The sequence below is a fragment of the Drosophila miranda genome, chromosome XR (assembly GCF_003369915.1).
Source record: "Drosophila miranda strain MSH22 chromosome XR, D.miranda_PacBio2.1, whole genome shotgun sequence".
NCBI lineage: Eukaryota > Metazoa > Arthropoda > Insecta > Diptera > Drosophilidae > Drosophila > Drosophila miranda.
In genome coordinates, this window is record NC_046674.1 from 16,857,050 (window position 1) to 16,869,970 (window position 12,921).

The window sequence follows — 12,921 nt, forward strand, 5'->3', positions numbered from 1 at the left end:
CAAGTGAAGCCCGAGCACTCGAGTGCCGAGAACTCAAACAACATAAAATGACAGCAGTCTTGTTTATTTTTATTCAGCTTTCAGTTCAGTTCTCTTCTCCTCTGTTCTGTTCTGTTCAACTGCTGTGCTTAAAATAGTCAAAAAGTTTTAATGACTTTATCCTCGACTAAGCGACAGCTCAACGTGCAACAGCGGCAACAGCAGAGAAATGGAAAAAAGAATTCATAAAATTAGCCACAATCTTTTGAGGACTGTACGACACATATTGTAAAGCGTAAAATGTAAAATGGAAGCCGAATAAACCTGAAATTGTGTACAAATTAAAGGGAAATATGTATGTGCCACCGCGCGAAAAGTTGTTAAAAGTCAATTCGCATTTTCATAGAATTTTTGATAAGACCCCTGCAACACCCAACCACACAGCCCCTTGCCCCTTGCCCCTTGCCACTGCTAGTTTTTGCCCAAAATCGCATAAAATTACGTCAATAAAAAAAAGGTAAGCAAACAGTGTTTCCCATTTATATGCATACACGAGAGGGTCCGCTTACCGCTTAGCACTCACCACTCACCTTTCACCTCTCACGGAAGAATATACTATGTAGATTTGTTGGGGGGTGGTCGAGTGGGGGGTGAGGGGTGCCGCCTGCTGGCATTTTATCGAGCAAACTTTTCGACATATAATTCACACCAGCTGCTAATTTAAGCGCCCGAATTAATGACCCGGGCATAAAATCCTACGAGTCCTACACGAGACTTTGGACCGAAGCAGGTCCCCGCAGGGTGCATGGCTCGTGGGTCAAATGTCAGTCAGATTTAGTCATAAAAATCTTTATAATTGATGGGTCTTCCAGGGACTGTAACCTTGAGTGGTTCAATGACAGTAATTCGGATTCGGAAGGCATTTGTTTTTAGTTTTAGATTCTAATCATGGGCTTTTTTAACGGATTCAACGCTTAATAAAAAAAAAAATAAAAAAAAAAAAATCATGGGCTTTGCTTCCTTCCCAGAAATAATAATCAACTCAAACCCTAAGATCTCTGGTTTATCCCTGCTTTCAGCCTAAATGGAATTTGCCCTCGAAACTTCTTTAGTAAAATATTATTCCATTTCGAGTCGCATTTTCATTGGGCAACTTTTTATGCCTTCGCTTAAGTAACTTTTGCCGCATTCGACTGCGGCACAATATCTAAAGTTTCCCCAATTATGAGTTCAATTATAAGTCCCTCCGGGGAAAAGCCCAAGCCCCCCAGAGACGAGAGACGGGGCCGACGGGACCGGCGATTGTCCACTTTCAGTTGCCGTTTCGTTTGCATTAACAAACGGAAACTGTTTAATTTTTGGTCAAAACATTTGCTTCGCTTGATGGCACTATAAAAGAGCAACCAGAAACGAATTTGTATTTTCACGCCCGCCCCCGCCCCACCATTCTACAGCCTGCCTGCCTGCCTGGGGACCCGAGGCTGAAAGCCCCCCCTCCCTCCCCCTTTTGGTGTCCCTTTTATCCACGCGTAACTTTGACGTTTGGTCTGTCAAAGTTTTGTGGAGCACTGGCCACCGACTGGGGCTGTCTTTCCCTTCTCGTCGGATCTCTCTCCGGCTATCGTATGATTAAATCACAGCCCCACAAACTGCATTAAAAAAGTTATAGAAAAAACAACGGATAAGCAAGCGAAATCCCCAGTAAATAAAATTGCATTATGTGTTGTACTTCGTTTATATCGTATTTTTTTTTTATTATTATTTTTGTTGTTCGCTTTCGAGCGGCAAATACTGTTGTTTGTCTTTAGTTTTTGACTTAGTTTATTATTGTTTTGTTGCATGGCAATTTTTAATAGTTGTGTGCACGAGTATGAGTTCTGTAAATACAGGCCAAAAAATAAAAAATAAAAAAATATATCAGCATTCCCTGGGGGGGCGAAAAGCGCAAATAAAATTCAAATGAAATTTGTGCTAATAAAATTCAGTTACAAAGTTTTTCGGCAATGGCATAGCAAAAATATGACTTCGAAAAAGCGGACCAGCGGACCAGTGGACCGCCGTGAAATGTCCTATTTACACAGTCAAAACACATCCAAACACACACACACACACTAAAGGGGGGAGGGGAGGGCTGGGTAGGGGCGTTGCATAAATTAGGACGAACCCCCGCAATACATCGCATTTGACATTTGACCCGCTTGACCGGAGAGCATCAGCCACAAAATTGGCAACTGCCATCCGCAGATGGTTTTTCCCATTCAACCATTTACCCGACCAGGCAGCCATTTTGCCAGTTACGATTTTAACATTTTACCATTTTATACCATTTTGTAGCATTTATCGGTGTGGACGATGGACGATGGACGATGGACGCTGGATGCTGGATGGTCGATGGTATGGTACTCCCTGTCTAAGTGAATTTTCACGCCGCCATGGCCATTGTCGCCACTGTGTGTGTGTGTGTGTGTGTGTTTGTGTGTGTGTGTGTGCCACGTGGCTTAATTGAGAGGATTTAAGCGGTGTCCCACATGCGGAATTCTCCGCCGCTTGCTGGCTGCCACTAAAGTATTCGAAGGTCTGCCAATCTCTTTATTGAAAAGAATAGAACTTACGGAATGGAACTTGGATAAATTGATTAAGTAACAGGAAAAAAAAGGCAAAAGGGAAGGTGGAGAACGATAGCCAATGCCTCTGTTTATTTTCTTATGTTTTTTCCAGGCTCTTCCCGGATTGATAGCACTTAAGAGCACTTACTCCAATATTTGTTGGCAGTACTCTTTTTCTTTCATTGGGCTTTCATCTACCACTGGCCGAATCTTAACTTCCATATTTTCGTAAACAAGCTTCAATCAATTTAGAGTGTTTCCTTAAACTTCTTGAAGGATACGTGCCAGCCGTGATCCATCGTTGATCCATCTCAAACGCAGATTAGGCAAACTTTATGCCACTCGGGCGGGCCACTCGAATGGCTGCTTGACCCAATGGGTCGTCTAGGCCCCATTAAAAATCTCTAGTGGCGGCGCCGCCTCGAGCGACATTATGTCCATGTTGGGGTACATCTTCTGGCAAGGAGGCACTCGCTCACAGCCGCCGTCTAGGCCGAGGCGTGGCCCCATCTCTCGGCTCTCGCATCCGCATTAATTTGCGCCCATTGTGCGAGTGTTCTAGATCCTTGGTGGCTCCTGCGAGGACTCCTATATCTCTGGCTTTTGTTTTGCATTGTCACGCAAAGTGTTGCTTACAGGGCGGCGGGGGTTCCTATCGTGCCTCCCCCCCCACTCGTCCCCCCACTCGTCCCCCCACTCGTCACCCACTCGATGTTATCGCGCATCAACAAGGCATAATAAGGAGGGCACGCGCTTACCCACTTGGCTAAGACAAAGATGCTCCCCTCTCGCTCTCACACCCTGCCTCCCCCCCCTCCACAGTGGGGCATTTGCACCCAGCTTGACTTTTTTAATATCCCTGATATTTGCGCCTGTTATCATTCGATGGGTGCTGCCGCTGCCGCTGCTGCCGCTGCTGCTGTCTGATGCTTGATGCCTCTGGGCTGTGCCTCCTGCTGTGTCTAGTTGTTCGGTGCCGCCCCAACTCCTGTGTGGCACGCCCCCTAGCTGCTGCTACCGCTGCTGCTGCTTCTCTTGTTATTCATGTCGTCATTTCCTATTGTCGTCGTTGCTGTAATTGTTGTTGCCATTCTGGTTTCCATCGCTCGTCCTACATGCGCGCCCAGCAACTTGTTTTCATTTTACGCTTGCCTGCCGCTTTTCAGCCATCCCTTGGTCCTGGTCTTGGTCCTGGTCCTGGTCCTGGTCCTTGCTCCTGGTCCTGGCTCCTGCGCCAGCTCCTGCTCTGCCACCCAACTGCTGTTGTCATTTTGTACAATTTTGCGCTCTGATTTTTAAATATAATCCAAAAGCAACGCTTCCTACTGCTCCGCCTCCTTCTGCTTCTCCTCCTTCCGTATCCGTATCTGTATCTGTATCTGTGTCTCTGGCTGTGAATTGTTGGGTGGCTCCAAGTCACGCGATATCGCGAAATCCGCTTTAGCGGAAATCTAATTGCACATCATCTCTCTCTCTAGCTTCCTTTCCCTGTCCCTGTGCCCCCCACCCCACCCCCCTCTGCCCCCCTCTGGTCTTGGATGCTGGCTGTGGCCGTAGGCTGATTTTAACATAATGCTTTTTTAAATGCAAAGTTACAAAAACACTCGCTTGTTGCCCGCTGCTCCGGCTGCCCCACAGCGACCTGCCACAGTCCATAGTCCTGCCCCATGCCACTGCCACTGCCCCATGCCACTGCCCCTTGCCACTGCCCCTTTCTTCTGCTTGCTATGTATTAGCACATTTTATGGCAGCGTCCGCCGCCATCCTCCAGCATCGCATTAGCATAAAGCAGACACAAAAGGCAACAAAAAAAAAAGAAGGAAACGAAATAAAACAAGTTGAAATTATTTTGTGTCCTTTGTTGGGGAGGCTCGACTCTTGGATACCCCGCCCCCCCGAAAAAGTGCACAGGCATAGCCCCACCAAAAAACATATATTTCCCAGCATGTACAAATATATATATATATATATATATATATATATATATATATATATCTTTGGTACTATTTCCATGTTAATTACAGACTGAATTTTCCTTAATTGCCGGGTGATTATTATTCAAGTGTAATTAAGACATCATCATCATCATATTTATTTGGCGAAAACTCGTAGTAAATGTTGAGCAATGACAGCTTAATGCTTAATGGTATTTATTTAATAAACAGCTTGAAAGATTTCCAGCGGGTGGCCCCAGCCAAGTCCGAAGAGATCTTATTTGTGTTTCAAAAGTTTACGGATGATAAAGGATCTCTCTCTTAGGAGATTTTTCGATCCCTGCTTAAATACGTTAAAAAAAACCCCCCCCTCTTGAGAGGTTTACAGGGTATTAACGCCCTTGCGCGCACACACAAAGAGAGAAAAATATATATATATATTTATAAATTAATTTGCGGTCGCGCTGACATTTGACTTTTTGCTCATGTGGTGGCCCAAACAGCCGCGTGTCCAGCGGGCAGGCTTTCTTTTAATTAATGAAAATATTTGGGCGGCAGAAAGGACACCCGGAAAACCAGAAGCCAGGCCAGGACCGACCCGGCCCAAAGCAAAGCAAAGCTAATGCATTCTCCGGAATGTGGCGCCTACATGACAGGCACTAATGCATGTTGGCCAAATATTTGGCCCTAATCAAATTGCAGTCAATAGCACGATAAACACTATTGACAACGCATTTCCATAAGCCCAATCGTACGGACACGTGGATCCAGATTCCATTTTCATTTACAGATTTCCACCGTGGCCGAGTGGAGTTTGTCGTTTGTCGTTTGTCGAGCAAACAAATATTCGGACGTCGGCCAACAGAGGCCATCGGAGAGACAGAGAAAACTAAATTTTAATTAACTGCCAGCGGGCGAAAAAGGATTTCGCCCATGCTTTTCCACTGGCAAAGTGTCAATAAGTCGTGTGTCCACGTCGAAACATCCATGTTCGCCCCCCCCCAAAAACAAATACGAATGCGAATCGGAATGCGAAAGCCCCACAGCGGCGGAAAAGAATACGTTTTGATCTCAGGCGCGATTTCGGAGCAATTTACTTTTTCCCGGAAAAGTTGGCAACTTATTTAAGGTTTCGACAGGTTGAAGAACGTCGCTGGAGCGGGGGGGATTCTCCGCTTCCTTGCCACACCACACACAGCGGGGGGGCTGCCATATGCGCAATATTCTCGCCAATTGAGCATTTGATTTGACTGCCAAAACGGTGCCGCGAACTGCCTTTGACAGCAGGCGGCAGGAGGCAGGAGGCAAGAGGCAAGCCCCCTCCTAGCCGTAGTTTTGAGAGCTATCGAATAAGGAATAGAAACAGGATGAACCAGGAGACGGGATGCTGTGGCAAAAGAGGAGGCTGTAGAAGAAGCGCCAAAAGGAAAAAAGGTTTCAATGTGGCAGTCTTTTTTTTTTGTTTTCTGGCTGCCTCAACGCCATTTCCATTTACGTTGTTTACTCTGTCTCTCTCTCTCTCTCTCCAGGTCTGGCCAAGAAGAGGGTTTTGGGCCTGCTGTTGCCAAAAGGCAAACGACACCCGCCGCTTGATAGGATGCGATGTGCGGGTCATATAATGGCCAGAGACAGAGCCAGAGACAGAGACACAGACCCTTCCCCGCCGTCGCATAGGTGAGAGAGTGGAGAGAGTGCCTGCACGGCGAGAATATCTGCAAAGACGACCAGTATTTCAGTCGATCTCCAGACAAAGATAACGATTATCCTGAAAAACAAATTATTGATTCAAACATGGCATCGGTTTCTGGGAAAAAGGAGCGTTTAATGGGATGTCAGATGGAAAGATTAGCTCGAGAGATTTTTCTACACTCAAAGAAAGGGAAGTTTGCCTAGAAATATATTTAATTATCTATAAGATCTCTTTTGGGTTTCTCTACTTTTTGTTGCCCCTGCACTTCTCTCAGTGTAGTCGAGTGTGGCACCTGTAACGGTGGCGATAACCAAAGCTCTCTGCTTGTTTTGTGCGCGTTGCGTGTTTATTTTTTTCACCTTAGCCGCCCACTCCCCCCCCCCCCTCCGCCCTTCTCCATCTCCATCCCTTCCTCTGTACCCTATCCACTCGTTACATCTTTTTTGTGTCACTTTTTGCCATCTGTGTGGGTGTGAATTTTAGTGTGAGAGTGTATTAAAGAAACATCTGGGGCCCCGTCTCCTCGGGGCAACGCCTTCTTTTGCTTAAATTTAATTTAAAGGATCATAGAGAAGGCCGACTCCCCCGAAGGGGAGCGTTGAGCCAATGCAAACAGAATCTGTAAGCTGGCCCATAAATATGGTAGGGCGTGGGCGTGGGCCTAGGCCTGGGCGTGGCTGCTGCAGCGCAACATTGACACAGCATCAAAAATTAGCGTGACGGAGCCTTAATGGTGACCCGAAGTTCGGAGGCACAATGGAGGCCAGGCCGTGGGCTTTTGTTGGTCAACAGTCGAGGTTCCTTAGACGGTTAGTCACGAGGAGTAGGAGTGGGCTCCGAACTAGGGACTACACCCTTTTGTTGAGCCCTCGCCCCGCCCTGCCCTGCCCCGTCCCGACCTTTGTCACAGATTCGACGACGCGCGACCCTCGGCTATTGAGATTTCACTTGAAATTAACATAATTCCTTCTTTTCAGTTTTCAGTTTTCCATTTTCCATTCCCCATTTCCCATTTTCTATTGCTTTTTTCTATTTCTATTGCTTTCAGGGGTCCCCACGATCGTAATAGAACGTAATGTAATGGCCTTTGTGTGTGTGTGTGTGTGTTTGTTGCTGTTGTTTTTTTGATGATGATTATTATAAGTTTCATTTCGTTTTCAGTTTCCCTTTTTTGTTTTTTATTGCTCAAAAACCTGAGTCCTGAGTCCTGGGCGTTCGGACTTTGTCCATTAACCCAAAATGAGGTGCAATTCAAAATAATAATACCGGGGACCCCCAACGGGGATCACACTTTCTCCCCCGCCCCCCCCAAAAAACTTTCATTCTTACAGCCGGAGAGAGGCAGGGGCTGGGGCAGAGCTGGGGCAGGGGCAAGGCCCGTCGCTGATTGTTTCGAAAAGATTTAGATTTCGGTACACCGTACTGGGGATCCCCATTCATTGGGCGGGGAGGGAGGTGGTGAAGGGAAATCATAAATCTTTTTAATTTCATTGATCAACTTTTGGCCGAGAAAAGTTTTGGGGCCAACACCCGGAGAAAGTTTCTCGCACTTGACTCTGTCCCTCAGGATATACAATATTCCCGACTGACATTTAAATCGATGAGAGATAAATACAAAAACTTAAACTTCCAATTCATTGCGGCCGAAATAATGTGACGCCTTATTTTGGGGGCTCTTTGGGCAACCATTTTTTCTCGGTTCGGGCTCGGTCTCGGGCAGGGCCATAAAAAATCATATTTAATGGGAAAACAGACGCAGGAATGGAGCAGGCGGAGGCGCTACGCTACGCACGAGAGCATGTCGGAAGCGGCAAATAAATAAATGCCATTTGGGGATAGTTTTTTTGGGGCCTGCTGCCTGATACACAGATAAGAGAGCTTATAAATTGAAATGGGACTGTGATTGGATGGAAATTAATGAGGCATATGCTACGCGTATGTGTCCCCCCCCCGCAAAGCTGGCAGGGAGAGGAGCGCGGGTTCGGCTTAAAGAGGGTGTGTGCCCTTAAAGAACATTGAACAGTATTCGACTTTAATTAACAGCCAGTTTTGGATTGAAAATTCCACCGGACACCGCACTCCGCACTCCACACGCATTGCCGCCGCGTGTGGCATGCAGCAGATTATAAATTCCCACACCTTGATAGCTTTGTTCATGGAAATGTAAATAAGCTGGCGGGAAACAGTGAGCGCCAACAGTATGCGAGGCTTTTGAATTTGCTGAAATAGTTGCGCGTGGGGCACGTCTCCGCGCCGCTGCTCCACAAATGGAGGAGAGACTGCCCCACAATATTTCCTTAAACATCCTACCTGTCGGTGTGCAGTCGGAATGCAATAAATCTGTCAGAGAACGCCTTAGTCAAAGGAGAGAAATCCCATTCAATTCGTCCTTTGAGAGATTCGATTTAATAAACACAATACACACAATGCGGGAAAGGACTGTGTTTTTCCAGCCCTTCAAGAAAAGTATTTTGCATTCTGGCATCATCCTCTGCTCTTTGCCCTCTGCGCCTCTGCCCTTTGCTCTCTGCTCTCCTTCTCGAGAGCGACTTCGTCTCGTCTCATTTAAGAGATATTTAATTTCAAGAAAATGAATTATAAATGCAATTTGAAATGGGAGATGATGTTTCGTTTCGCTCTGGCCTTTGCTTATGATGCATATCCCATCCTCTATCCTCTATCCTTTATCATCTCCACTCTCCGCTCTTCTGGCGCTCTCCTACTCCGATGGCCTATGCAGAAAATTAATTACGCTGCTGAAAACTTCCATTCCTGAAGCTCTTGGTTGCGGATGCCGGATGCCGATGGGGAAGCCAATGCGACCACAACACTGACCCAGTTGTTTAATTGAATTGAAGCCATAAACACTTGGATCCAGAGAGCCACAGCCACAGCCACAGCCAGAACCAGAACCAGCTGCAAAACCATCGCCAAAGCGACCGAGAGACCGAGCGACCAAAGGCGAGTGAGAATGAAAAATTGCAATGGCCGATGGACGAATCGCTAAATAACTTTAATTAGTAGTGCGTTTCCGAGGCCATCAATCACTTTTGCCAGCGGATGCGGAAACAGAAGGGGAAACGGAAATGCCAGCGGAAATGCCACGTGGCCCAATGCTAAGGAGCACTTTTGACAGCTGCTACGCCGCCCTGTCCCCCCCCCCTGGCCCCCCTGGCCCCCCTGTCCCGCCTGTCCTGTCCCTGTCGCTTATGCAGTGACACCAAAATTATTGTACACAGAAAAATTAAAGAAAAAGAAGCTGAAGAAGAATTAATCAAATTGCACATTTCATCAGAATGAAAACAACAAACAAGCGCAAATGTGCGACGGGCCCTCCGCCCCCACACCACCACTCCCCCGCTCCGTGCAATTCTTTGCCGATTCCCAGGGAAAAAAACAGCAAAAAAAAGTTGTTGACATCTTCTGAGCCAACACGCAGCATCAACAGAAGCAACAAAAGCAGAGAAAAAGTAGTAAACACTTGACAAGAGGCAACAAAAAAAGGAACAAAAAAAGAACACGGACGAACGGCGTAGTAGAATACACCGACTTCGAGATACCCTACGCTACTTTAAATACAAATTAAAAATTAATAACACTCTTGAGAAATATCTGAACAGAAGAAGCATTGCGAAATGATTTGTGGAATAAAGAAATCCACCAACTTGGAGCCATATATCATTGAGGACATTGGGCACACCGCAGATGTTTGGTTTCTTTTCGTTGGTAACATATGTACCAAAATCCGCTTCCTTCCGAGTGTTGCAAACATCTGCACAATATTAACATTCCCTTCCGCTTTACGAGTGCCCGGATGGATATACATCTACTCGTACTCGTACTCGTAAAGACAACTGCAAAGGCAAGAAAGAGCGAAGCAACAGCAGCAAATGTTTGCTTAAAAATGATGCGAGTGCCAGGAGAAGAAGGAATTCGGTGGGTGGACATAGCTGCTGATGCTCCTCCTTCAGCTCCTTCTACTTCTGCTTCTGACAGTTGCAAGACGCGTTGACAGTGACAAAGACAATCATGATCCTTGGGACGACGACGAACCCGATGATGATGATGATGATGATGACGCGGACGATGGTTATGAATGGCGATGGTGATGGTGCTGCTGATGAGAGGAGGCCAACATTTGGCATAATCCTGCTGACAAAATGTCATTACACCATCTACATAGTGAAGATGCCTTTTGAAGTTCCTTCAAAAACAGAAGGAGCGGCAGGGGCTGCCTCCTCGCAGCAGGGGGGCCAACAGAGTGTGTGTGGGGGGGGGACGCCACAATGACACCCCCGTGAGTGTATTTCCATATTGAAGAAGAGAAAAGTTTTTCAAGAATATTTATGAACAATTATTTGATTATTTCGAGAAGCCTTCGCTGTAGGAAGACCCTAGAAGATCTTCTATTGTTATACAGTAGTGATATTGCTTTCACATATCCGTACAAAGGGGTCGTGAACTCTCTACATGGCCAAACATCTTTACAATATCATAATACCCTTCTGGCCAAAGTGGAGAGGGGGCGTGGGGGGGCGTGGGGCATACAATCATATCACAACAATGTGTATATCATTCCTCTAATGTTGACTTACCGCGCGAGTGGTCCTGTTTTGGAGTAGTCCTTGTCCTGGGAGTCTGTTTCTGTTTCAGCAGTTTATCCACTTCCGCGTGTTTCCCCCTGCAGCCATAGACACAGGACACAGGACACGGGATACGGGATACGGGACGCGGATGCGGGCCTTGGATGTCGGATGGAAGTCACGCGAGAAGTCACTCCACACTCCACACAGTCACAGTCATTGACAAATGGCCAAAGAGTGAGTGAGCGAGACAGAGAAAACTTTTCACTTTTGTCTTTATTATATTTTGTAGATGTGTGTGTGTGTTTGTGTGTGTGTGTGTGTTGCAGTCTGTTTTTTTGGGGGTACTGGTACTCCCCCTTCTCCACTGCTCTTTCGTCGGTTGAGAATTGCAATGCTCCTCCTCTCCTCTGCTCTGCTCTCCTCTGCTCCGTTATGTTCTGCAAGTCTTAGGCTTCCACTGGTCTTTCGTTTCAGACTTCTGGCACTTTTTCTCCGCCTCTGCTCTTGGGCTTGCACTTCTGCTCCTCCCCTGGTTTAGGCTGCTTTCTCGCGTATTGGCCTAGTTTGTCTCGGCTTTCGGTGGGCCTGGGCCTGGGCCTGGACCGGCACTTGTCTAATGCTTTGTCTGCCAGACGGGGCGACGCTCTGTCTTTGCTGCGTCTCTGCCTGCACTTGAGGAACACTTCTCTTCTCCTTTCTCTGTTCTCTGTGTCGTGAGTGTGTGTGTGTGTGTGTGTGAGTGTATGTCTGAATGAGAGTGTGGTTGAATTAGCGGGGGATATAACAGGCCAAGACACGAACTTTTGACCCCGTTCCGACCATCATAGGCAACAATAACAGCTGCTTGCGAGAGGAGGCTTATCGGGGAAAGGGCTTTTACTTTTTTTGCGCGTCTGTGTTTGTGTGTGTGTGTGTGTTTTGTACTACTGGCCGGCTTTTGGATTTCCACTTTGTTTGCACATTCACCCAAAAAACAACACGGTACTAGGCTGGCTTACACAGTGTGTGCTTACAGTTATGGCGGTGACTTATAGTTTTTGCCTTTGTTTATTGATTACCATTACCCTGCCTGCCAAGGCAGCGGCGGCAGCGAGGGGGTGTACGACGCAAATCACAAAAATCAAAGCAATAAACAGTAAGTTTCATGCAAATTGCGGTTTATTTTTATCAGGCTGTTACTTTCACGCACACAGAGCGGGTAAGGAAGGCGCGAGCTCTTCCAGTATCGCACGCGCGCTCACACTCTTGCTGTTTAACAGTTTTGGTTTTTGTTTATAAGTTTGATTTCAATAATCTGTCGATTGTTTTTACTGTTTTGCGCACATTTCACAGCATCATCTTACGTTGTTTGCTCCAAGCTCCAGAGATTGCAAAAAAAAAACACCCGCTGACGATACGTTTTGTTGTAGCGCCTCTCGCTTCACGAAATTGAATGCGTAGCTTCCGAGTGGAGCTGCAGTGGAGCCGGCCGAAACATGTTTCATCGTGTTCTCGAGTTTGGGGGCTAAACATTTTCACATTCACAGCTGTGCCTGGCTCCACGTGCGGCCGCCAGCTGTTGCCGCTCACGCCTGCGCTGTTAACAAAAATGCTAAATTTCTGTGCTATGCATGCAGCTGTTAACTCTGTTGTCTGTTATCTCTATTCTTTTTTGCTTTTAACGTTATTGCGTACAAAATAATGGCCTGCCTTAAGAAGATATTAGAATATCCCGAAAGAGACAGAGTGGAGCTTCAGTACATCCGAATGAAACATGTTTCGAAACGCCCGCCAAGAAATGTTGCTGGTGCTGCAAAATGTTGCACGGCCACATGTGGCTAGAAAACTAGTGCTGCTGAGACAAGAGGCTGAGAATCAGCTGCTCCCAATCCACGCATGCGTTATTAAATTATAGTTAAGGGAAATTTACTTGGCTTTCCAAAGCAGGGAAATTTATAAAGCTCTTCTCCGTTATGGCACTGGAAAGCTGGAAGGCCAGTCCGGGAAGAGTTTTTGTGCACCCAAAAGTTGGCGCGAAACTTAACACTTCAAAAAAGGGACGATTTCTTCTGCATGAACGCGGCTAAGGACCAAAGGACGGGTCGCTTTTCAGCCCGCATTCCTATCTTTTCATGTCCCGAAGTTTT

At 46.6% G+C, this 12,921-nt stretch overlaps 1 protein-coding gene across 2 annotated transcripts in view; it reads right to left on the bottom strand.

The window, feature by feature from the left end:
• The window catches only part of LOC108151997 (junctional adhesion molecule A), a 99,817-nt gene extending 86,905 nt beyond the window's left edge, over positions 1-12,912 (bottom strand). For both annotated transcript variants that reach the window (XM_017280967.2, XM_017280966.2), the window contains exon 1: positions 10,805-12,912. The gene's annotated coding sequence lies outside the window, so the exon portion shown is untranslated. The remainder of the gene's footprint in view (positions 1-10,804) is intronic.
• Between the last annotated feature and the right edge of the window lie 9 nt (positions 12,913-12,921).